Below are 25143 nucleotides of genomic sequence, written 5' to 3'. Positions count from 1 at the left end.
GACCTTTCAAAGACGATGGAGAGTGGTCTAGCAATAACATCTGCCAGCTCTCTCAGCACTCGCGGGTGCATCCCCTCAGGGCCCATGGACTTATGAATGTCCAGCTTGGCCAAGTGGTCTCTGACCCGGTCCTCCTCAACTGAGGGAAAATCTTCCTCTCTCCAGACCTTCCCCCTTGCCTCCAGGGTCTGGGATTTGTGAGAGGCAGCTTTAGCAGTGAAGACCGAAGAAAAGAAGGCATTCAGTAACTCTGCCTTCTCTGTGTCTTCCACTACTAGGGCACCCGTCTCATTCGTCAGTGGGCCTACATTTTCCCTAGTCTTCCTTTTTCTATTGATATACTGAAAGAATCTCTTCTTATTGTCTTTAACTGCAGTGGCCAAGCTGAGTTCTGATTGAGCTTTGGCCCTTCTAATTTTCCCCCTACATAGCTTCGTTATATCTTGATAATCCTCATAAGTTGCCAACCCCCTTTTGCAGAGAATGTAAGCTTTCCTTTTTTTCCTGAGGTCCAGCCAAAGCTCTCTCTACTTAGCCAGGCTGGTCTTCTTCCCTGTCGGCTCGTTTTTTGAGACATGGGGATGGCCTTCTCCTGTGCATCTAAGAGCACCTGCTTGAAGTATGACCAGCCTTCCTGGGCACCTTTGCTCTTCAACACTGCCTCCCAGGGGACACTCTCAACCATGCTCCTAAACAGGCTAAAGTCTGCCCTTTGGAAATCCAAGGTGGCAGTTCTGCTGGCTCCCCGCCTTGCCTCACCAAGAATTGAAAATTCTACCATTTCATGGTCACTGTGCCCAAGACGACCTCCAACCTTTACATCCCCCACAAGACCTTCTCTGTTAACAAACAGTAGGTCCGGTAGGGCACTTCCCCTAGTTGGTTCCTTCACCAGCTGTGTTAGGAAGTTGTCTTCCACACACTCCAGGAACCTCCGGGACTGTTCCCTCTCTGCTGTGTTATATTTCCAGCAGACATCTGGGAAGTTGAAATCCCCCACAAGAACAAGGGCAAATGATCGTGAGACCTCTGCCAGCTGCTTATAGAATACTTCATCAGTTTCTACATCCTGGTTGGGGGGTCTATAACAAACTCCCATCACGATGTCTGCCTTGTTGGCCTTCCCCTTAATTCTTATCCATACACACTCAACGCTGTCATTCACACTGTTAAGTTCCAGACATTCAAAACTGCCCCTAACATAGAGGGCCACCCCACCACCTCTCCTTCCTTGCCTATCCCTTCTGAAAAGTTGGTAGCCATCGATTACCGCACTCCACTCGTGTGTGTCTTCCCACCACGTTTCTGTGATGGCAACTATATCATAGTTTCCTTGCTGAACAATGGCCTCCAGCTCCTCCTGTTTATTCCCCATGCTGCGTGCATTAGTGTAGATGCACTTCAGCTGGGCTAACTGTCCTGCTACTTCCTTGGGGGGACAAGCCCTAATTCGCATCTGATCATGCTCGGACACTTCTGTAGAATCATAGGGTTGGAAGGGACCTCTGGAGATCATCTAGTCCAACCCCCCTGCCAGAGCAGGGTCACCTAGAGCAGGTTACACAGGAACATGTCCAGGCGGGTTTTGAATGTCTCCAGAGTTGGAGACTCCACCACCTCTCTGGGCAGCCTGTTCCAGTGCTCTGTCACCCTCAGGGTAAAGAAGTTCCTCCTCATGTTTAGGTGGAACTTCCTATGTTCAAGTTTGTGCCCATTGCCTCTTGTCCTGTCCCCGGGCACCACTGAAAAGAGCCTGGCCCCATCCTCCTGACATCCACCCTTTAAGTATTTATAAGCGTTGATAAGGTCCCCCCTCAGCCATCTTTTTTCCAGACTGAAGAGACCCAAATCCCTCAGCCTTTCCTCATAAGAGAGGTGTTCCAGTCCCCCAATCATCTTGGTAGCCCTCTGCTGTACCCTCTCCAGCAGTTCCCTGTCCCTCTTGAACCGGGGAGCCCAGAACTGGACACAGTACTCCAGGTGCAGCCTCACCAAGGCAGAGTAGAGGGGGAGGATGACCTCCCTTGACCTGCTGGCCACACTCTTCTTGATGCATCCCAGGATGCCATTGGCCTTCTTGGCCACAAGGGCACATTGCTGGCTCATGGTCATCCTGTTGTCCACCAGGACTCCCAGGTCTCTTTCCACAGAGCTGCTCTCCAGCAGGTCAGCACCCAACCTGTACTGGTGCATGGGGTTGTTCCTTCCCAGGTGCAGCACCCTACACTTGCCCTTATTGAATTTCATAAGGTTTCTCTCTGCCCAGATCTCCAACCTGTCCAGGTCTCTCTGGATGGTGGCACAGCCTTCTGGTGTGTCAGCCACCCCACCCAGCTTGGTGTCATCAGCAAACTTGCTGAGGGTGCACTCTATCCCCTCATCCAGGTCATTGATGAATATGTTGAAGAGGACTGGACCCAGTACTGACCCCTGGGGAACACCACTCGTCACTGGTCTCCAACTAGACTCTGTGCCCCTAATCACAACCCTCTGAGCTCTATCTTTCAACCAGTTTTCTATCCACCCCACTGTCCATTCATCTAACCCACACTTCCTAAGCTTCCCTATGAGGATGCTGTGGGAGACAGTGTCAAACGCCTTGCTTAAGTCAAGGTAGACCACATCTACCGCCCTCCCCTCATCTATCCATCTAGTCATGCCATCGTAGAAGGCTATCAGATTAGTCAGACATGATTTCCCCTTGGTGAATCCATGCTGAGTACTTCTGATAGCTTTCCTTTCCTCCACATGCTTTGAGATGACACCCAGAACGAGCTGTTCCATCATCTTTCCAGGGATGGAGGTGAGGCTGACCGGCCTGTAGTTCCCCGGCTCCTCCTTCTTGCCTTTCTTGAAGACTGGAGTGACATTGGCTTTCCTCCAGTCCCCAGGCACCTCGCCTGTTCTCCAGGACTTTTCAAAGATGATGGAGAGCGGCCCAGCAATGACTTCTGCCAGCTCCCTCAGCACTCTCGGGTGCATCCCATCAGGGCCCATGGACTTGTGAATATCTAGATGATCTAATTGGTCCCTCACTCGCTCCTCCTCAACCCAAGGGAAGTCGTCTTCTTTCCCTGTTACTTTATTCAATGCCTGGGACTCCTGAGGGCTGGGCCGAGCAGAAAAGACCGAAGCAAAGAAGGCATTCAGTAACTCTGCCTTCTCCACATCCTCCATCACCATGACTCCTGCCTCATTCAGCAGGGGGCCTACAACTTCTCTGGTCTTCCTTTTGCTTCCAATATACTTGTAGAAGCTCTTTTTGTTGTGCTTGATGTCCCTAGCCAGGTCTAATTCCAAGGCGGCCTTGGCTTTCCTTGTTTCATCCCTGCACGCTCTGGTGGCATTCTTGTAATCCTCCCAAGGGGTCAGTCCCTTCTTCCACTTATTATAAACTTCCTTCTTCCACTTGACCTTTTTCTGAAGCTCCCTGCTCAACCATGCAGGTCTCCTGCGTCCCTTGGCCGATTTCTTTCTCTTAGGGATGCACCGATCCTGAGCTTGGAGGAAGTGGTCTTTGAATATCAACCAGCTTTCTTGAGCCCCTTTGCCTTCCAGAGCCCTAGCCCACGGGATCTCTCCAAGCAGTTTCTTGAAGAGGTCAAAGTTAGCCCTCCTGAAATCCAAGGTTGTAATTTTACTTCTTGTTGTTGTTTTGTGGATAGTACCCATGATCCTGAACTCAATCATTTCATGATCACTACAACCTAGGGTGCCCCCAACCTTAACGTCCTCCACCAGTCCCTCTGTGTTTGTCAGTACCAGGTCTAGAAGTGCTCCTCTCCTTGTTGGCTCCTGTACCACCTGTGTCAAAAAGTTGTCATCAATGCACTGGAGGAGCCTTCTGGACTGTGCATGCCTGGCTGTGTGGTCTTCGGGGTGGGATATCGGGGTGATTGAAGTCCCCCATGAGAACCAGGGCCTGCGCTTGCGAGGCTACCTTCAGTTGTCTGTAGAAAGCCTCATCAGTCTCCCCATCCTGATCAGGTGGCCTGTAATAAACACCCACAACAGTGTCCCTCATATTTGCCTGCCCCTTAATCCTCACCCATAAGCTCTCAACCCGCTCTTCATCCGCCCCTAGTGAGAGCTCGATGCATTCCAAATGCTCTCTCACATAGAGTGCAATTCCACCACCACGCCTTGCTGGTCTGTCTTTCGTAGTTCCCAAATTATCACTACCCCTCATGTCTTTGCTACCACACAAATCACCATCCCCCACCATCACCGAGACAGACTGCAAGACCTTGCTAACACTTTTACCCAGAAGCACTGGTATGCTGCTCCCGGGCACCACTTTTGTAATCCTGGTTTCATCCCCATCCCCCTTCAAACCTAGTTTAAAGCCCTATGAATGAGCCCTGCTAATTCTTGTCCCAGGATCTTTCTTCCCCTTCGGGTTAGGCTTCCCCCACCTGTTGCCAGCATGCCTGGTTTCCTGTAGATCAGCCCATGATCAAAAAAGCCAAAGTCCTGCCGGATGCACCAGTCTCGGAGCCAGGAGTTAATTTGCTGGCTCCTCCTATTTATTACCTCATCAACCCCTACAAATGGTGGGATAGAGGAGAACACTATTTGTGCTCCCAATCCCTTAACCAGCCGTCCCAGGGCCCTGAAGTCATTCTTCATTGCCCTTAGACTTCTGGTACCTACCTCATCACCACCTACCTGAAATATCAGTAGTGGGTAGTAATCTGATGTCTGAACCAGGGAAGGGAGTTTTCTCCATATGTCCTTAATTCTGGCCCCAGGGAGACAGCTGACTTCCCTGTGGGATGGGTCCGGTCTACAAATAGGGCCCTCTGTTCCCCTCAGAAGGGAGTCACCTACTACAATTACCTTTCTTTCTTTCTTGGTTGAGGAAGTCCTAAGGTGTGGGGGTGAGTGACTAGCGCTGGGCAACTCACTGGATGGATCATCCTCTCCATCCTCAATCACCTGGTCCTCGATTTCCAAAGCCCCATACCTATTATGCAAGGGCACTTGGGATGGTGAGGGGGGCCGTGAGGGGTTGCGCTTGCCTCTCCGAGGAGGGATCTGACTCCACTCCCCCTTATCCCTTAAGTCCTCTCCTTCTGCCTGGTGACAGGAGGGAAGGGGATCATCTACTTCTGATAGAGCCTCTTCCTGCTGCCTTTGCCTCAGGGTATGGCTCCACCAATCTATTACATTTTCACAGTCTCTAATACTTCTTAACCTTTCTACCTCTTCCCTCAGTTCAACCACCTGCCTGAGCAAATCATTTACTTGATCACACCCTATACAGGCAGTGTCTCTGGCTCCCTGTGAGATCAGTGCTAGGCTCAGGCATTCGTTGCAGCCCGAGACCCACATTCTTTCTTGCAGCGGCTTTTGACTGTTTTGCGGCCATGTTCTTCTCTTGTGCCGGGAGGTGATGAATCTCTGCTGTCATCTTCCCGCACGCCCTGAGTCCGTGCCCCTGCACGCCGATGTTCCTCTGCTTGCGCTTGCCCAGCTTGTGCTCAGCTTAGACGCAAGGCTTTCAGTGACCTACCACTAAACCATATCACCAAGCTCTACGTTTACCCGTCTTTTAAGTACCTCCAGGGATGGTGACTCAACCACTTCCCTGGGCAGCCTGTTCCAATGCTTTGATAACCCTTTCAGTGTAAAATTTTTTCCTAATAATGAATCTAAACCTCCCCTGGCACAGCTTGAGACTGTTTCCTCTTGTCCTATCGCCTGTTACTTGGGAAAAGAGACAGACCCCCACCTCACTACAACCTCCTTTCCGGTAGTTGTAGAGAGAGGTAAGGTCTCCCCTCAGTCTCCTTTTCTCCAGGCTAAACAACTCCAGCTCCCTCAGCTGCTCCTCATAAGACTTGTTCTCCAGACCCCTCACCAGCTTCATTGCCCTTCTCTGGACCCGCTCCAGCACCTCAATATCTTTTTTTGTAGTGAGGGGCCCAAAACTGAACACAGTGCTAAGTACAGGGGGACGATCATTTCCCTAGTCCTACCCACCACAGTATTCCTGATACAGGCCAGGATGCTGTTGGCCTTCTTGGCCATCTGGGCAAAAGTATTTGCAGTTCTTTATCATCTAGGTTCTGAGAAAAACAATCTACAGCAACTTGGAAAACCCCTGTAGGAAAATGTAGGCAGAAAAACAAAAGGAAAACTGAGCAGTTACCTTTTTCTCCCTGTTCTGCTGTTGTTTACTGGGGAACAAGAGAGGAGCCATAGGCTTGCCAACTTTTCTGATTTTATGAGCCTCACAGTATATATTTTTTTAATTGTCTGACTCTTGAGACCGTGGGATTGTGAGGATTTCAAGTTTCATTTAAAAGAGAGGCTGGCATGTAGCTGTTGTGGCTTCAAAGAAATGTTGGAGGACAAATCCTAGACCTCAAAAGCTAGAGGCAAAAATAAAGATAAAATGAATCAAGAATCTCCTGGGTTTGGAGGGCCAGACCCACTGCTTCAAACCCTGGAGGGCTGGCAGTGTTGGAGACATTCAAAATACTTTTCTAAGAAGGATATTTGACCGTGTCACAGAGAGAACCTGAAATGATCAGATCAGATCCCTGACTTCATCTACTCCAGCAGCATATTCTTAATAGCCCATTAGACACCCCCACCCACCAGCCACTAAAGTATCTGTAACAACTTAGTCCCGACTACACCCTGGCAATACAAATAAAGGCGGATGTCAGGCGGAACTGTTATAGATTGAGGCCCAATAATTGACAGGAACCAGTCCAATTAATCAAATTAGTTTATTAAGCAAGCGGCAACAAGCAAAACAGCGCTGGGCGGCCGGGGAGTCTTTGCTCCGCCAACGGCGCACACCCCTTCCCGAAAGTAGTTGATTATATATACTCTTCTGGTTCCCGTATATGTGTCAATCCTGGTATATTCCGTGTCTGAGCGACGTGTTGCTAGGGGGTCGGTCTTGTCCCGCCTCCTGATGGTCGTGAGGCTGAAGGCTCCTCATCTTTATCAGTGTCCTTGGGGAGACTCTTTTCAGCTTATCTCACAACTTAGCTCTTCCCTTTGAAGTGTTAAAACACACCAGATGCCTGTGATTTAGGCCTTGAGGTGTCAAAGTGCCCCAGACAGCACACCGGATGCCTGTGATTTAGGCCTTGAGGTATCAAAGTGCACCAGATAACACGCTGGATGCCTGCGATTTAAGTATGTGAAGAGTCGAAACAGTGTAAGTTTTCACCAGCCTTTAAGAAAGCCTGATTTGGTTAACAAACATGATTCTATCTATTACAATCCCCCCCCCTTTTTTTTTTTTTTTTTTATTTACCATTTTGTTCATCAAATCTTTGGAGTTCAGCGTGACTTAAAACTAATGTTTCTTCTATTGCTGGTTCCTGATCTAATGACTCGTATTTAGCCCTGAGAAGCATTAAATGGGCAGCTTCCAGTCTGCCCTTTACAATTTCAAGTACTCTGTTCAATATACAAGGGCCAAATGTTAATCCCAAAATTAATAGTAGCATAGGTCCCGCAATGGTAGATAATAGCGTAGTCATCCATGGGGAATAATTGAACCAGGATTCATACCAACTTTGCTGTGCTTCTCTTTCTTTCTTTCTTTTTTCTAATCCTTCTCGTAGTTTTGTCATGGTGTCTCTAACTACTCCAGTGTGGTCTGCATATACGCAGCATTCCTCATCCAGAGCAACACACAACCCCCCTTGCTGTGCAAACAATAAGTCCAATCCTCGACGGTTTTGTAATGCTACTTCTGATAAGGATCTCAGGGAGGCCTCTAAAGCACTAATAGATTTCTCTACTTTTTCGAGGTCTTCATCTACAGCTGCTCTAAGGGAATTGAATTGTTGATTTTGTTGAATTAAGGAGGCTGTCCCTGTACCGACTCCAGCGACACCTAAAGCTACCAGCGTAGCCACTGTTAGGGCTGTAAAGGGTTCTCGTTTATTCAAATGATGTTTTGGGACTGTTCGATATTCATAGGCAAATTCCTCTGGGTGATATATAATCTTAGGAACTATTAACACTTGGATACAATAATCCTGGTTTTCATTGAATAATTTCAGCGATAAGCAAGGAGTTACTCCAATGGAGGAGCAGACCCATTTGGTATTCTTTGCTGGTAATAACCAGTCAGCTGGTGGTTTCCTATTTGAGGGGATCATGGTTTTACACAAGTGCTTCTTATTGTGGGGCACATTCCCAATGCACCTCCCCTGCCCGGTTACTTGAGCCAATGTAATTCCCTGGCTCTGACTGATTTCCTTTTTCCACAGACATTGTGAGGGGTTTGACCCATTGATTCGTTTAGGGTTAGCAGTTACCCCAATTGCCTCATAAAAAGGTGGCCGAATGTGATAGCACAGCCAGCAATGCTCTGTCAAGTTTGGATAGGTAGCATTCAATACTTGATAACTGGCTTGCACCAATTTCCAAAGAGAATTGCCCCTAGGTTCCTGGGTGTTAATATGTGTTGCTGTAGTTGTAGTAGTCCCAGTATCTGTTCCATTAGGTATCTCCTCATCTGACGAGAGGGATATTTCTCCCGCTAGTACTTCATTCGGTCCGACCAGATCAGGGTCATTAGGGACTATTTCTTTCTTTATGTATATGAGTCCCCCTCTATCGCTTCCAGGTTCCCAATACCGTATTCCCCATGTTTTTCCCAGAAGCCACCCCTCATCAAGAGGTTGCTGTACAGTTAATTCTAGATGGATGCAATTTCCGAGATTGATAATTCCCCCAGATCGATCACGCTGTGGGGGCCTGCATCCCTGAGGGCCCCATTGAACCGTCAAGTATTTATCCGGCCCTGCTACTGGGTTCCAATTTGAGGCGATCGTTTCACATCCCCAGTACGCACAATAATACTGGTTGGGAGCATTGCAATATGTTCTCCCAGAGTTGGAGCTTGGACACAGATAATACCCCATAAGATTTAAACAGGGTTTTATGGGAACTAACTCACATAAGTGTGTTTTAAATGTCGGTGCCCCAGGACTCGTGACAGTTTGAATCACATGATGATCTTCCCACCTACTTAATGTCCATTTAAATGGTTGGTGAGAGTATCCGTGTACACCTACAAGATTTAGTAAAATCAGAATTAGAGTGTGGCGAGAAGGGTGGAAACCCGGCCGGCTAGTAAGTTTAGTTTGAACACTCATTGCAATTACCCAGTCCTTTTCAGTGCTATCACTCCTCCCGGGGCATTTCGTGCGATTCCCTTGGTTAACACTGAGGCAGTCCTCCCAGTGGCTTTGTACAGTCCCACTCTGCGGGTTCTGTTCTCCACAGCTTTTTACTCCTCTGCCTCGCTCGCCGACTCGGTTGCTTCGAGCCACGAGGGGTATCATCTTCTCGGCAGCAGGGGTAGTCTTCAGGAGAATAAATGCAATTTTCAGGTGAATCGCACTGAACCCCTTTAAGTGTCTTGCGACAACATACTGTAATAATGTCAATTACAAATGGAGCAGGTTCGCTAGGGTGATAGCAATAGTACTCGGGTTTAATACCCCGTGCAAATATCTCCTGCCATTCACTAGATTGCTCCTGGATTTCACCATTAAATATTTTTATGGTTAGAGCCAATTTGGTGAGCTCACGCTCCTTGTCCCCACAAGGTTGGCAAACCCCTCGAGGGGGTATCCCGTAACGGCAATGGGTCCCCCTCCGTTCTCGACACCCTTTACAAATAAAACAAATAAAAAGGATAACAATTACAGCTCAGAATGTCACACTTGATTCTGATGTCCCCTGTATCACCGTAACCGTACCCCACCGATATGCTGTAGTCGCTCACTTGTACCACAGTTATATGTGTGTCCATTTACAACCTCCTGAAGGCCATCTTCAGATCTCCAGGAGGGCTTGTCACTTCCCAAGAACAGTCTTTTAATGGTCCTTTTACGCGGCTTGCATGAGTCCAGCCTCTCTCTGCTGTCCGGGTGGCTGTTTCTGTGGTGAGTAAAACGAGATAGGGCCCTTCCCAACGGGGGGTTAATGAGGACTCTTTCCATGATTTGATTAACACTTTGTCTCCTGGCTTTATGTTATGCATGGCTACATCCAAGGGGGGTCTCTGTACTACTAAGCCCTTATTCCGCAGCTTTTCTCTCCTAGCCATGAGTTGAATTATATAAGGTCTAATTTGTGAATTTTCAAGTTGGGGGTGGTCCTGCGGAATTTCTAAATCGTATGGCATCCCATATAACATTTCAAAGGGGGAAATTCCTACATCAGTTCGGGGCTGTGTTCTTATATTCAGTAGTGCTAAGGGGAGGCACTTTACCCATGACATCTTAGTTTCTAACATCAATTTTGTGAGCTGTTTCTTTATTTCCCCATTTACTCTTTCTACCTTTCCCGAGCTTTGTGGATGCCAGGGAGTATGATATTCCCATTTTGTCCCCAAAGAGGAGAGAGCTTCCCTTGCTATTCTTGAAACAAAACGGGAGCCCCTATCAGAGTCTATTACCTCAATGGATCCATACCTAGGGATTATATTTTCCAGCAAAGTCTTCACTACGGTTTGAGCGGTGGCTCTAGCTGTCGGGAATGCTTCCACAAAATGGGTTAGGTGGTCTATGATTACTAATAAGTATTTATATCGTCCCACCTTTGGAAGTTCAGTGAAGTCTAGCTGGATTTTAGCAAATGGTCTGTGAGCCAGTTCCCTTCCCCCCAGGGCTTTTTCCCGTAACTGATGTTTATTGACCCTTTTGCATGTCATACATTCGCTAACTATTCTCTTTGCTATATTGTATACACCAATGCACATATACTTTGTGGCAAACTGATCCACTAACGCCTGAGTTCCCCAATGGGTGTTCTCATGGAATTTCTGCATGATTTTCAAAGCCAGAGGTTTTGGGAGAACTTCCCGGCCATCCGGGAGTGTCCACTTTCCTTTTTCTGTCTCCGTGATTCCCATCTGAGTCAGCTTATCTTTTTCCTGCACTGTAAAACTCAGGATTGAGTGAATTTTTCCGTGTAGATGGCAATGGCTATACTTGGGGTTGCCACATTCATCATAAATTAGACATCTGCAAGGGACTGCATCGATTCCAAAATCCTTCCAACAGTCATAACATGGGAATTCGTCTGATTCCCTTCCACAATTTATACAGTCCTCCCGAGTTCTTTTAGTCTGGATCACCATTAATGCCGCTCTTTTTGCTTCCTGATCAGCAAGATTGTTTCCTCTGACTAATGGGCTTAATCCTTTTTGGTGTCCTTTTAAATGTACTACGGCTATTCCCGCTGGTCCTCGTAATGCTTGTAAGACCTGGAGTATTAATTCCTGGTGTATTAATCCTTTTCCTTGAGAATTTATTAAACCTCTTTCTTCCCAAATTTTTCCAAAAGTATGCACAACGCCAAAGGCATATTTTGAATCCGTATATATGGTTCCAATTTTACCTTTTAAAAGTTGCAAGGCTCTTAATACAGCATATAGTTCACAAGCCTGTGCAGACCAATTAGGACTCAGAGGTCCGGATTCTATTACACTAAATGTTTTTCCATCAATGATTGCAAAGCCTGATTTTCTCTTTCCTTCAACTACCCGGGATGATCCATCTACAAATAGCTTTTCTCCTTCTCCAAGTTCTTCCTCATCTAAATCTGGTCTGATTTTCGTTTGCTCCTCAATGTTGTAAAGACAATCATGATTTATTTTGTCACCCGGCTCCCCATACAAAAACTGTGCTGGATTCTGCACGCTTGTTACCGCAAGTTCCAGTTTGGGAGAGGAGATTAGGATGCCTTCATATTTTAGGAGTCGGGCGTCTGTTATCCATTTGTCAGCTTTTTGTTGCAAAATTCCCCTGATATTGTGAGGTGATAATACCCTCAATTCTCCTCCATAGGTAATTTTATGGGCTTCCTCTACCAAAAGGGCTGCGGCTACTACCGCTTGAAGGCAGCTAGGCCAACCCCTACTTACGGGGTCCAGGAGTTTAGATAAGTATCCCACAGGTTTCTTTCTTTCTGCCCATTCTTGTGCTAATACTCCAAATGCGGTCCCTTCATCAACATTGATAAATAGATAAAATGGTCTCTTTACATCTGGCAGGCTCAAAACTGGGGCATTTACTAAATCAGTTTTTAGTGTTTCTAATTGTTTATCATCATCCTCCGACCATTTCAATAATCCATCCTTAGTTAATTTGGTGTAGAGGAACTTCACCTTTTTGCTATAGTTCTCAATCCATTGTCTGCAATAGCCAAAGAGACCTAATAATTGCCTAACCTGTCTTTTAGTTCTAGGAGCCGGTAATGACAGTATGCCATTCACCCTTTCGGAGTCTAATTTCTTAGTTCCCTTGCTCAATCTGTGTCCCAGATATTTTACTTCTTTCTCAACAAATTGTAATTTTGATTTTGTTACCTTCAATCCTTGTAAACACAAAAAATTTAGTAACTTAATACTTTCCTGCCTCACTTTTTCTTTGCTATCACTAGCTAGGAGCAAATCATCCACATATTGGACCAGTGTGACTCCTTCACTTAACTCGTACCCCTTCAGGATTTGTTCTAAGGCTTGTCCGAACAAGTTCGGAGATTCGGTAAACCCTTGGGGCAATACCGTCCACCGTAATTGTTGTTTCCGATGGTTATCTGGGTCTTCCCATTCAAAAGCAAAGTAATCTCGGCAATCTTCTTTGAGGGGGCATGCCCAGAATGCATCCTTCAGATCTATTACACTATACCATTGATTATCGGGCCCTATTTGACTCAGGAGGGTGTGTGGATTCGCCACTACCGGGAATCTAGCTATTGTTCTCTGGTTAATTTCTCATAAGTCATGTACTAACCTATATTTTCCATCCGGCTTTTTTACAGGCAGGATGGGAGTATTAAAAGGAGACATACAGGGTTCTAGCAACCCCTTTTCAAGTAATCTTTGGATCTCAGGTTTTAAACCTAGCCTCCCTTCTCTAGGAAGGGGGTATTGTTTTATCCTGACTGGTATTTCTGGATTCTTTATTGTTACTGAAAAGGGTTCAATATCTAATTTACCTACTGTTTCCGGGGTGTACCAGACTTCAGGATTTATTTTCTCTTCATCTATTACTCGTAAGGGACACAGTTTAATTTTAAGTGTTTCATTTTCTACTTCTAAGCCAATTCCTAATTCAATTATCAAATCTCGGCCCAATAAATTATAGTCTGCTTCAGGCATGAGTAGCAGGGACCCCACCCCTACCTTAGAATGGGTTTCAAAAAACACATCCTTTATTACGGGTACTCCAAAAGGTTCTCCTTTTGCTCCAATAACCTGTATAGTCGCAGAGGATATTTTACATCCTTGGGGCAATTTTTGAACGGAAGATCTTTCTGCTCCCGAGTCCACTAGGAACTCAATTTCTTGTTGCTGGGGACCCACTTTTAGTTTTATCAAGGGCTCTGTTTTTTCTCGGGTTCCCAGCAAATAGAGCCCCTGACACCCCTAGTCTTCTTTGAACATTTTCTCATCCATCATTCTCTTTCTGCAGTCCTTTTTAACATGCCCTTTTCTTCCACAATAAAAACAAACCACAGTTCCCCATTCTTTCCCTCTTAAAGGTTTTTGGGTCTCCTGTCTTATCTGGCGAGTTTCAAACCCTTTTCCAGGGGTTGACGTCCTTTGCCCTTCTCTGAATGCAGCTACCAACATTCCGGCTTGTTTCTTATGTATTTCTTCCTCCCTGCGGACATACACTTTCTGGGCTTCCCTTAACAATTCATCCAAACCCCTATCCTGCCAGTCCTCCATTTTCTCCAGTTTCTTTCTAATGTCCGTCCATGATTTAGCTACAAATTGGGTTTTTAACAAGGCTTGCCCTACCGGTGTACTAGGGTCCAGCCCTGAATACAATTGGAGGTTCTTTCTCAATCTCTCTAACCATTCCGTAGGGGTTTCATCTTTCTTTTGATGTTCACTAAAGGCTTTGTTTATATTCTGTCCCCTAGGGACAGATTCCCTTATTCCCTGGACAATTATAGTTCTCAGATCTTGCATATGACCTCTGTCTATTTCGTTTTGGTTATTCCAATTAGGTCTCTGAAGAGGCCATTTAATATCTGCCACAGGACCCTGCTGGTGTTGTTGGTCCCAAATCCTCATCCCAGCTCTCCTGATCATTTCCCTTTCTTCTGCAGTGAACAATATGCCCAATATGGCCTGCAGTTCATCCCAGGTATAAATGTTGGGTCCTAGGAACTGGTCTACCCGTTCTGAAACTCCTAGGGGATCCTCTAACAAGTTTCCCATTTCTTTCTTAAATTCTCTAACGTCCCCGGAGTTCAGAGGGACAGAAACATATCCCATGCCAGGTTGCGCTCCCCCCATAGCAACTTCCCTAAGCGGATATAAGTTACTTTTATCCTCCCCCATCCTAGTTTGACTTCGAGTTACTCGTCTAGTTTCAGAAGAACCAGAGGGAGAATCTGTATTGAAAAAGTCTGGCGCTGTTGGGGGTGGTGAAGGCTGTGGCGGTGGTGCTGGTGGTACGTAAGGGGGGGGTGAGGTAGGGATTTCATCCTCATCCCGGGGTTTTTTCCTACCCCCCTGTTTCTTCTCTCTCAAGTGATATAGATTTATTCTCGTCTCTGACCTTATCCACAAGTGTGCATATTCACTCTCCTCCAGGCTAAAGAGTTCCTTAGAGTTAACATAAATATGTAAAGCCTGGCATATCCAATCTTCAAAGGACCCAAAAACGGGCCAATACAGGTGGTCACTTCTAATTTGTTTCCCACCCCAAACTTCCATACAATAATGTATCATTTTTGCTTTATCCTTACCCTGCCTAGAAGGGTAATCATCCCAATATTTAATCATTAATCCTAACGGACTGTCTGGCGGTATCTGGGGTAACCTAACCTTAGGCACCGACCCACCCATGGGATCAGAAGGCTTGCTTTTCTTCTGTCCCATCTTCCGGAGTGCCTTCACACACACACACAATCTTTTCCCCCTGTTCGTGGCCCAGTCCCTCGCGGGAGATGGGAACCGCACTACTAAGGGGTCCGCACTTGCTTCGTCCTCAAGTGGACGTCTCACACAGGCACACTCCAGGATACCCAACCCCAACCGAACGGATCACCGGCCTATACTTACTCACTCCTGAGTCTTCGTTCGGGTCTTCGTGCACAAAGTTTACGGGGTTGCCGGCTTTTATTTGCTTGCTGCCGAATTTCGAGTTTGTCGGTAGAGGTTTTGGGTGTAAAAACCCCCAACAGGGGCCGCTTACTCAGCGGGGCGCCCCCCCTGTGAGGTTTACAGCCAAATTGCCTCTATCCGAGTCACGGCACCAAATTTGTTATAGATTGAGGCCCAATAATTGACAGGAACCAGTCCAATTAATCAAATTAGTTTATTAAGCAAGCGGCAACAAGCAAAACAGCGCTGGGCGGCCGGGGAGTCTTTGCTCCGCCAACGGCGCACACCCCTTCCCGAAAGTAGTTGATTATATATACTCTTCTGGTTCCCGTATATGTGTCAATCCTGGTATATTCCGTGTCTGAGCGACGTGTTGCTAGGGGGTCGGTCTTGTCCCGCCTCCTGATGGTCGTGAGGCTGAAGGCTCCTCATCTTTATCAGTGTCCTTGGGGAGACTCTTTTCAGCTTATCTCACAACTTAGCTCTTCCCTTTGAAGTGTTAAAACACACCAGATGCCTGTGATTTAGGCCTTGAGGTGTCAAAGTGCCCCAGACAGCACACCGGATGCCTGTGATTTAGGCCTTGAGGTATCAAAGTGCACCAGATAACACGCTGGATGCCTGCGATTTAAGTATGTGAAGAGTCGAAACAGTGTAAGTTTTCACCAGCCTTTAAGAAAGCCTGATTTGGTTAACAAACATGATTCTATCTATTACAGGAACGACTCGGGAGTGTGCCTGAAATCCTGGATAGCTTCGTCCCAATAAAGCCAGGACTACCGGCAGTGCTGCTCCGACCGAGCCCGGCCCCAGCGGCAGGGCCAGGCCGGGCCATGCCGGGCGGCAGGAGGCGGCGGTGCCCCAGGGGGAAAGCCGGGGGTGGCGGCGGCGGCGGCGCCGGGCGGTGCGCAGTGCAGGCAGCCTGTCAGCCCCTCTCCTCCATCCCTCCTTCCTGTCGGCGCTGCGCACTGCTGCCTGCCAGAGCTGAGCCGCCCAGGACCGCGTCGTGAGCAGCCCCGCGGCCCTAGCGCGGCATGAGACTGCTGCAGGGCACGGCGAGGCGGAGGCGGGTGAGTGCCGCCCACCCGGGCCTAGCGGCTTCTCCCGACGGTGGCACCGTGGTGGCGCTCCGCTCGCACCTGGGGGCGGCCCGGGGGGCGCGATGAGAGATGTCCCCTCCATACCTCCCTCCGCCCGCCCCTGGGAAGGTGCCGGCGAGGAGGGGCGAAGGCGGTGGGCAGCCCATCCAGGACCCGGAGGAGGCCACAGAGGGTTGCCAAGACCCTCGCCTGCTTTCCTGCTAGCGTGAGGAAGAGGGGGGGAGTTCGCGGCTCTCCCTGCGGAGCGGAGGAGTTTCGCAGGAGCAGTCTCCCTCCGCAGCGGCTGGGGGTGGAGGACAGCTGGGGGGAGACCGGCGAACCCTGTCTGCCGCTGACCGGAGCCTGCGGCCATGTTTTGTCAACAGCTCATTCTGCTGGCCAGCAGGTTAGTTGTTTTAAGGACTGAACAGTGGGTAAATATTTATGCCTCTTTTTGTGCTTTTTTTTTTTTAAATTTTTAAATAAGTAGCACCCTTCAAAAAAGGGGAGCTTGGAAGGCGAATCCGGAGCCCCTCTGCGGTTGGAGAGCATCTGGATGCACTGTGTGCCTCGCCACACGCCGGCTGTACAGGGACACCAGTGCAGTGGCAGCTTGCCGTGTTGTGTCTATTTTGAGTGATTGAATTTCTGATATGTTTAGAGATTGTGTTTAAAAAAGATCTCTCTAAGCCTCTATGGTGGTTCTGGAAAAAAATGTTATTCCCTTGTTAAAATTCAACATGTGTAAGTAAATTTGATCTGGGCATTTTGTGTTGGCATGCTGTGTGTTGCATTAAGAATTGGTGATATACGTGGTTTTTTTTTTAATTGTAATCGATGGTGGATGCCTGAGAACTGTGATAAATGATTTAATCGCAAACAGGATTCCAATTAGAATTTATAATTTATTAAAGGAATAAAGACAAGCAAACAGCGCTGGGTGTGCCGGGGGTCTCTGCCCAACCAAGACACACACCTTACAGACCCCATTTTTGGTTTATATCTCCTATACTAATACATATTCATAACTGCCTCTAAAATGTTTGGCCCTTGCCAAAAATGGGTGTATCCCCCCTCTTACAGGTCACTATGCAGATAACAACAGGACCGGTTTAAGTTGGTATTCTAGAATGTTCACCAGGTGGCTCCTGCAAAACACAGACACGATAGACACACCGTCTCGTCTGCAGCCATACAGACAAAACAATCAAAGGTCACACTTCACCCTGTGGCCCTAACACTGTCCACACTGACACGAATCAGCTAAGCACATTTCACAGAACTTTGCTATAAATGGGAGTAAAGCTCTGGATAGATATTGTAATCATCTAGTGCTGGGGAGAGTTAGCTGTTGTGTAGGAATTGTCACTTTGATTCTCTTATACAGACTTTCACACTTAAAATCTCCATTGCAAAAATAGTCAAATATTCATATTCCATAATCAAGCTGGCCATGTCCTGTCAAATTCTCTTCAGGGAAGCATGGGCCTTGGGTAGCATTCTGCTGTATTTGAAATCCAGCTTGTTACCGAAGTAAGGCAATGTGACTTACCTTTGTCATCTCACCTGGAAGTCCATTCTGCCTTTTTTCCTTACTGTAAAAGAATTTTTTAAATTCTTCTTAAACCCTTAGTTCGACTCTACAGCATGAATCCAGACTGTTAATCAGACTTAGCAGGTTTAGTAGCTGTGGGGAAGATTAAGGTACATGTCATGCCATGTTCCCTCTCAAATCAGTATGTGGCAATGCCAGCTGAGACAGTATGTCATTTAACGTAGATCCATCAGTACAATATGTGCTTTATAAATAGCGCTTTCAACATCCTATAGGGAAGAATGCATGAATGCCTCAATCTGCAAAAAGTCTGCTTGTCCTTAACTTCTCAACCATTGTATGCTGTATGATTTTGGTGATAAAGATAAGCTTTGATTTCTGTATGTTTTTGGTGATAAAGGTAAGCATGCACATAGAAGTCTCCTGGATTTGGCCCCAATGTGAATCAAGATCAAAATAAAAATTATGTTTGACGAGGGGAAGGATTAGGATGTGGAAGAGACAGAAGCAAATGCAGGGAGTGGATCCACAGAATGAGTAGTGCCATATCTGCACTTGGTTGGTAATGCTCAGCATGAGTTGCCTGTCATTAGTTTAATAGGGGTCTGCAGGTTACTTCTGAGAGGCCTGCAGAGGCTACTAAGAAAAGACAGTCTAGCGTCAGTAGGCTGCAGAGCTATGTATCTAAACTGGAAAATGTTGTAGAAGTCCACAAATTGAAATCTTAAAAATCACTAACTTGGAAATGGTTTGGAGTATAGCTTTTAGGCAGTCAGTAGATCACCAAATTTTGTTTGATTTTGCTTTCTGTTTACTTAGTCTTTGCATCCTTTCTTCTTATCGCTGTTTCACCTATTCAAACTTTTATCGGCATTATTAAGGGATAACAGTTTCTATTGTGCGCTCTCCAAACATATCGGGTTTTGTCACTTAGAGCAATCAGTGGCAAGCACTATATATGAGTTAGATTGTGCAAAATCCCTTTACAGGTGAGCTGAGGAAAGGGAGAGACTTAACCTTTAGGTGAGGGCATGCTCACAGACTTGCCAAAGGCAAGTCAGGAATACACGGAAACAGCCATATGGGTGGAGATGCTCTCTAAGAAAGAGAGAAACTTATTTTCACAGGTGGCAAAGCTGCTGCTGCTACTTTAGCACAGAATTCATGGGGCTTTAATTTTCAAGTGCTTGATGAGTTATGATCTATGGCTATAAGGTCACATCTGTTTCAACATCATGCAGCTCAGGGCTTTAGTAAATGTCCCAAAAAAATCTGTATTTATAAATCTCCATATGTAATGCTCGAACAGAGTCTGTAAATCTATTAGAAGCAGCTCTGTTAGAGCATGAATATTATATTGTTTAATCCAGCAGGTAACTGACAGCAAGTTTTGTGCCATGTGAGAAGATGTATTTAAACTCAGTATGTTAGTAAGAATTCCACCTGAAAGATGAAATGGTACCCCAGGAAGCAAGTGTCTGGCAGTCTTAAACAATCCAGATTTTTATAAATACTGACTCTATCTTGCAGAGTGCAGGCTGATGCAAATAGATTATGTATTTCTGCAAATGACTCAATAGATGATGTGACCAGGTAAATGAGTTTCTTTTCCACTTACACTGTGTACTAGTGCTCAGAGGAATGCAGAGGATGCTAAATTCAGCAGTTCCTGTCGTGTTGATACATTTGTTGGATGAAAATAAAAATGATCTAATACATTTTTAAATGATGGTTTATATTATCTTCTAATGAGCTAATTCAATCTGTTGAATGGCAGCTTTTGGATAATGGAAGGGAAAACAGAAAAAAGAAATCAGGAAACTTCTTGGAATTAGTTTTGTTCCATTTTCAGTAATACGTATTCATCTAGGATGCAGTTATAATAGCAACTCTGGGATCTTAGATTCAGACTGATGTTGAAATACAGAGATGATTCAAGTGAAGGGACGTTAATTAGCAGTACAAGGAAAGGTCTGATGAGGGAGGTTTAAAGATATTCACATAGGTGAAAGGGTTGAGAACTCAGGTGAGATACTGGTGGCTCTTTGAGAGGGGATGCTGTTGCTCTGAGACATCGATTCACATGAAGGGAGACATGGAGAACAGGTATGAAAGTCAGTTTTACTCCTGTTACCATAACTAGCTAGAATTAGTTGAAATTATTTCATGTTTTGGTGCATCTTTTCCCCAAGATTTAGTTATAAATCCTTTTTGACTGTTAAATATCAAATTTCTGTGTAAAAATAAGAAAAATAAATTACTTCCTTCTAGATGAGGCTTGAAAGGTGATTGTGCTCTATGTCCCAAGGCTGGTTGATGTATTTCATTCTATAAACATTTTAATGTAAAAAGATATAAATAATCCTTGGGAGCAGGACCTGGAGCTTGTGGTCCCTCACTTCCAGTGAGTACCCTCTCACAAGGACACAGAGTCCTGCTCTGAGTCAGTGGTTACTTAAGCCGTGGAGAGAAATGCTATCTACAGAAAGTCTGGAGACGTCTCCATCCTGACTCGTCTGTTACTTTGAGTAACCTCTAGGGTGGTCAGAGGTGTTTCCCACATCCCAGCGAGTGCTGCAGTGGCTGGTCTGCCTTAGAAAAGGGAGCACCACTGCTGCTTTCTTTTTCTGACTATGTCTTTAAACAAAAGTGATGGCTTCTGCTTTTTCTGAGGAACCCAATTCTGTGGTTCTGCGCACAGTTTATCAGCAGACACAGGCAAGGTGCTTAAATTTAAATGCCTCCAGGTATCTCTTCCAGAGTTATTAGCACTGCAGTGATGGGGGGTATATAAATTCCTAGATGACTAGAGCTGTTTTCTTACCTGCCTTTGAGGGGTTGAGGGGCAGCTAGGATACCTATCACCAGCAAACGCAGAGGTTCCCGTGTTCTTTGCCTGCCTTACTTACTGACTTATAAACTAGCAGATGTTAATTAGAATAAATGATATCTGGAGGTTCTGAACTGACACTGATAAGAATACTCAGGGACTGTTTTTTCATATGCACCATCAGGTTTTTGCTGATAATTGCTGTCCTCTCTCCTCTGGAAAATTTGCAATCCCTAAATTTGCAGACTGTGGGAGCCTTCCTGCTGTGCGTCTATAAGGTCCTTGCACTTCCTGCAAATACCAGAAACTCTCAGCAGGGGATTTTGCTACTTGCTGCTGTCTGCCTTTCCCTGCTGCTGTCTACAGAGCCACTCCTAGTAGCAGGTTTCACTGCAAGGAGAAAGTGCTTAAACTAAAAATAACTCCTAACCCATTGGTATGAATGTTGGTCAGTGTGTAAGGTTTTGAAGGGCATATGTCTCCCCTCCTTTCCACGTGCAGTCTGGAGCTGGCATTGGAGTGATGTCAAAGACTGTTGCTGCAACAGAAGCAGCTTTCCCTTATCCCACAGGCAAACTGCTGAGTTGTCAGCTGTTGAGTCCAAATTATGCCTTTTACCTCAGGGAGCACAAGTTATAAAAGCACATGTCATGGAAACAAGGATGGCACTGTAGCAATTCCCTGCTCCTTCTGCCTCACTTCCTACCGTGCCAAAAATCAGACCCACAGCACAGTCCACAGCAGCGGATGGGCAGCCTGTGTTGCCAGCTTGGTGTTAGGGGAGCACTTGGGAGCAGGACAACTCCCTGCTCTCTTGGGTCATGTGTTGTCAGGGAGCAGTCTCCTTTATCACCTGTAAACCCAGCAATTTAGGGGCAGCTTCCTGCAAAACCAGAGTGCAGCCTTTCAGACAGGTTTAGCCTCCTGAAATTTCCTGAAGTCTTAAGTAGCTAAAGGAGGGCTTTCTTTGGGTTGCTTTTATGCTGCAGCATCTTTCTGTCCAGCCAAAAAGTTTTGCTGATATAGTAACATTGGCTAGAGAATTACTGTGGGGTTTTTTGATGCTTCTATATGGATGAGCAACATTATACCAGTGTTCTCTGCCAGTATAGCTTACTGCATTTTGATCATCAGGCGAAAGCACTTTTTTTGGGAATATTCCTAAAATAGAGGTATATATTTGTGCTTGCTGTGTACCTATAGCTGCACTCGTAATAGCTTTGTAATATTGACTGAACCTAGATAGTGTCATTTCAAGGTAGCCTGGTAGTTTGTAGTGCATAATCATGAAATTTATATAAAGCAATGTATTTGTACAATGTCTTTTGATGATAAACACCATCTGAAAAGTATGCTGGAATGCTTCTTATGCTTGTGTAATTTTGTCGTTATTGCTCAAGTTGCTTAAAGGTATAAAAAAATGCAAGCAACAGGGGTGGTCGAAGATGGTTTACACTGTCTATCTGGCTCAGAAATGGTCTGTGTTTTACTTCTGAGCCCCAGCCATCCATCTAAGCTAGTTTTGCTCCCTGAATAAATCAATTACTTCCCTCCAAGAGGAAATGCAGGTTCAGTCGACTAGATAGCATGATTAAACATTTATTCTGGATGGTGTGGATATGGCCTATGTCAAGCTTGGGTAGCGTGGTGAGCAGAGCAAGCCAGCTCTATCTATCTCAGTTGTCTTTATACCCTTGAATACCCCCAACGTTGTGCCCTTGGGTGTGCCACACATTTCAGCCTAAAACTTTAAAAACTACTTTTGCTTTATTTCAAACACTTTGAATGGAGACACATACAAAAAGCTGGTTTGGAGCCAGATGGTGACCTGGGACACTTGCTGCAAAGTGGTCTAGTCCAGACTTAGACGTGTTGGTCCCAATTAGTGTGAAGGCAAGCCAGTCTGCAGCGTTTAGGCTGGGGGTGAAGATACCTCCACATTGCAGTCCACCAGGGTGGTTTGAGCATCTCTGATATTCATGCTTTCTGTAACTTTACAAGTTGCATTTCAAATTACTCACAAGTTTGAGAGTTGCACAGCACATCCCACATATCTTGGAGAGCCCAGAGGAGAGGGAGATGAGGTATGTCTCTGCTCAGCATGGGGCTGGCCTGGGGAGGCAGCTGCCTTTTGGGGCTGTCTGGTGGTATCTGCCTTAGCCTGGCAGCCCTTCTTCCTTCCAGTTGGAATTTCGGTGGTCACCCAGAAGCTCTTGTGCCAAGACAGCTCTGCTGCTCATCATGTGATATATGGCTAACCATGGATTTTGCCCTTCTTGAACTGGGTGATCTAATGGCCTCTCTTAAGTATAAGATCAGTGAGGACAGAGCTTCAAAATATCTTTCTCAAATAATTTGCCTTAATAATACTGCAGGGCAAAAACGTTGCTTAACTCAAATACACTTCAGAAGAAAATTATAGTGGTTAGTGGCTTCTGCAGACTCTGAAGCCCAAAGGCGAATGTAAGTTTTAAATATTCTAACTACAACTGATTTTCACAATATTTCATGTTTTGGATCAAGTTCAGCACTTGTGGCAAAAGAGATGTTTGACCATAGAGGTTTTACAGCCACTCCAGAGCTAAAACTAAGGAGACAAGCTTTTAATGTTTAATCCTAGGCAGAGAGCAAGAGAGAAAAAAAACCAAATAAAATCACAGTTTTGTTTTATATTGTAGACTTCAGTGTTGTTTTAAGTTATGTATAACAAGCTAGGATTTCCTCTGGATCTGACAATAATAATATCTGTTCCCTAGAGTCTACCTGTTCCTCTTCCATTTCCCCTCCTTCCCATACTCCCATGCTCCATACTCTTCCAAAGGTCATGGCTATGAGAAGTCATAACCTGAGTATACAGGTTTCCAGGCACATAACTCATAATCTGCTAGAACAGAATTGTCATGATTCCCAATATAGCATAGCCTTTTCCTCCAAATTAAATGTGATTGGCCTGTTTCTTTTCCAAAATGCTAGACAGTTTTCAAAAGAAGATATTTTTTGACCAAATGTTGCCTCGTGTGTCAAATGACAGGATCAGTCTGGATGTCAATCCAGCAACTTGTCATCTGACCCTTATTTTAAATCCTACCTCAAAATTGATAGTTTGTCCTCTGTATTTTGTCTTCCTTCAGTATTTAAACAGTTTTTAATATAAGATCTATGCAAGATTTATACTAATCTAGTCAAACATTGGTGTAACATGAACCCAAGGCTTTAATCTGGGAACACTTATGTTGAGCCCACATTTAGAATTTTTTTAGGAATACATCCAATCTTATTTTTTATTTGGATCAGTTCACCCCATCCTTGAAGAGCTTTGCCAATACTTAATTAGCTTTACTGTTCACAATATGCACTTTTCAGTGAAGGTCTACTACATGGCATTGACCCTTATATCCGATATATTGCAAGCTACGTTTAAATCCTTTCTCTGTGTAGGTAATTCATAGAATAGCTTGGGTTGGAAGGGACCTTTAAAGGTCATCTAGTTCAACTGCCCTGCAGTAAGCAGGGACATCTTCAACTAGATCAGGTTGCTTAGAGTCCCATCCAACCTGATCTTGAATGTTTCCAGGGATGGGGCATCTACCACCTCTCTGGGCAACTGTTCCAGTGTTTCACCACCCTCATTGTAAACAATTTCTTTCTTATATCTAGTCTGAATCTGCTCTTTTTTAGTTTAAAGCCTTTATCCCTTGTCCTATCACAAGCCCTGCTAAAAAGTCTCTCTCCATCTTTCTTAGAAGCCCCCTTTAAATAATGAAAGGCTGCAATACAGTCTCCCTGGAGCCTTCTCTTCTCCAGGCTGAATAACCCCAATTCTCTCAGTCTTTCCTCATGTGGCTCTCATCTGGACCTGCTCCAACAAGTCCATGTCTTTCCTGTGCTGATGACTCCAGAGCTGGATGCAGTACTCTAGGTGGGGGTCTCACCTCCCTCAACCTGCTGGCCACACTTCTTTTGATACAGCCCAGGATACAGTTGGCCTTCTGGGCTGTGAGCACACATTGCCAGCTCCTGTTCATTTTTTATCCACCGGTACCCCCAAGTACTTCTCATCAGGGCTGCTTTCAATCCCTTCACATCCCAGCCTATACTGATAGCAGGGGTTGCTCCAGCCCAGGTGCAGGACCCTGCATTTGGCCTTGTTGAACCTCATGAGGTTCACACAATAGAAAACTGTAATAAGTAACCTCCTTAAACTAAATAGTTGCATTGGTTTAGACTTTGCAACAACAATCTATCTCCCAGACCCAAATTGCTCTAAGTAACCATTTGATTCTGCATATCAATGTCACAGTTTGGGACAGGTTGGCCAATGACAAGACAACAGATGCTCTCCCTCACCTCTCACTCCAAGGAGAGGAAGAGAAGAAAAAGAGAGTTACGAGTTCAGAAAAAACTAAGCTACTTTAATGAAATACTAATAAGAAAATAAAAAGGGAAATAATGAAATACATACAATACATATAAATACATACAAAACCATATCAAGCTCCCAGGGAGGCATCACTGGTAGGCTATTGGGAAAGTTCCAGACAGGCCTCAGTGACAAACAGGA

General features: G+C 45.6%; 1 pseudogene; it reads left to right on the top strand.

Moving 5' to 3' along the window:
• The first annotated feature begins 15280 nt into the window (after positions 1 to 15280).
• The window catches only part of LOC141735467 (leukemia inhibitory factor receptor-like), an 86464-nt pseudogene continuing 76601 nt past the window's right edge, over positions 15281 to 25143 (top strand).

Source organism: Larus michahellis, chromosome W (genome assembly GCF_964199755.1).
Source record: "Larus michahellis chromosome W, bLarMic1.1, whole genome shotgun sequence".
Taxonomy (NCBI): Eukaryota; Metazoa; Chordata; class Aves; order Charadriiformes; family Laridae; genus Larus; species Larus michahellis.
This window is presented reverse-complemented; position numbering and strand designations above follow the sequence as displayed.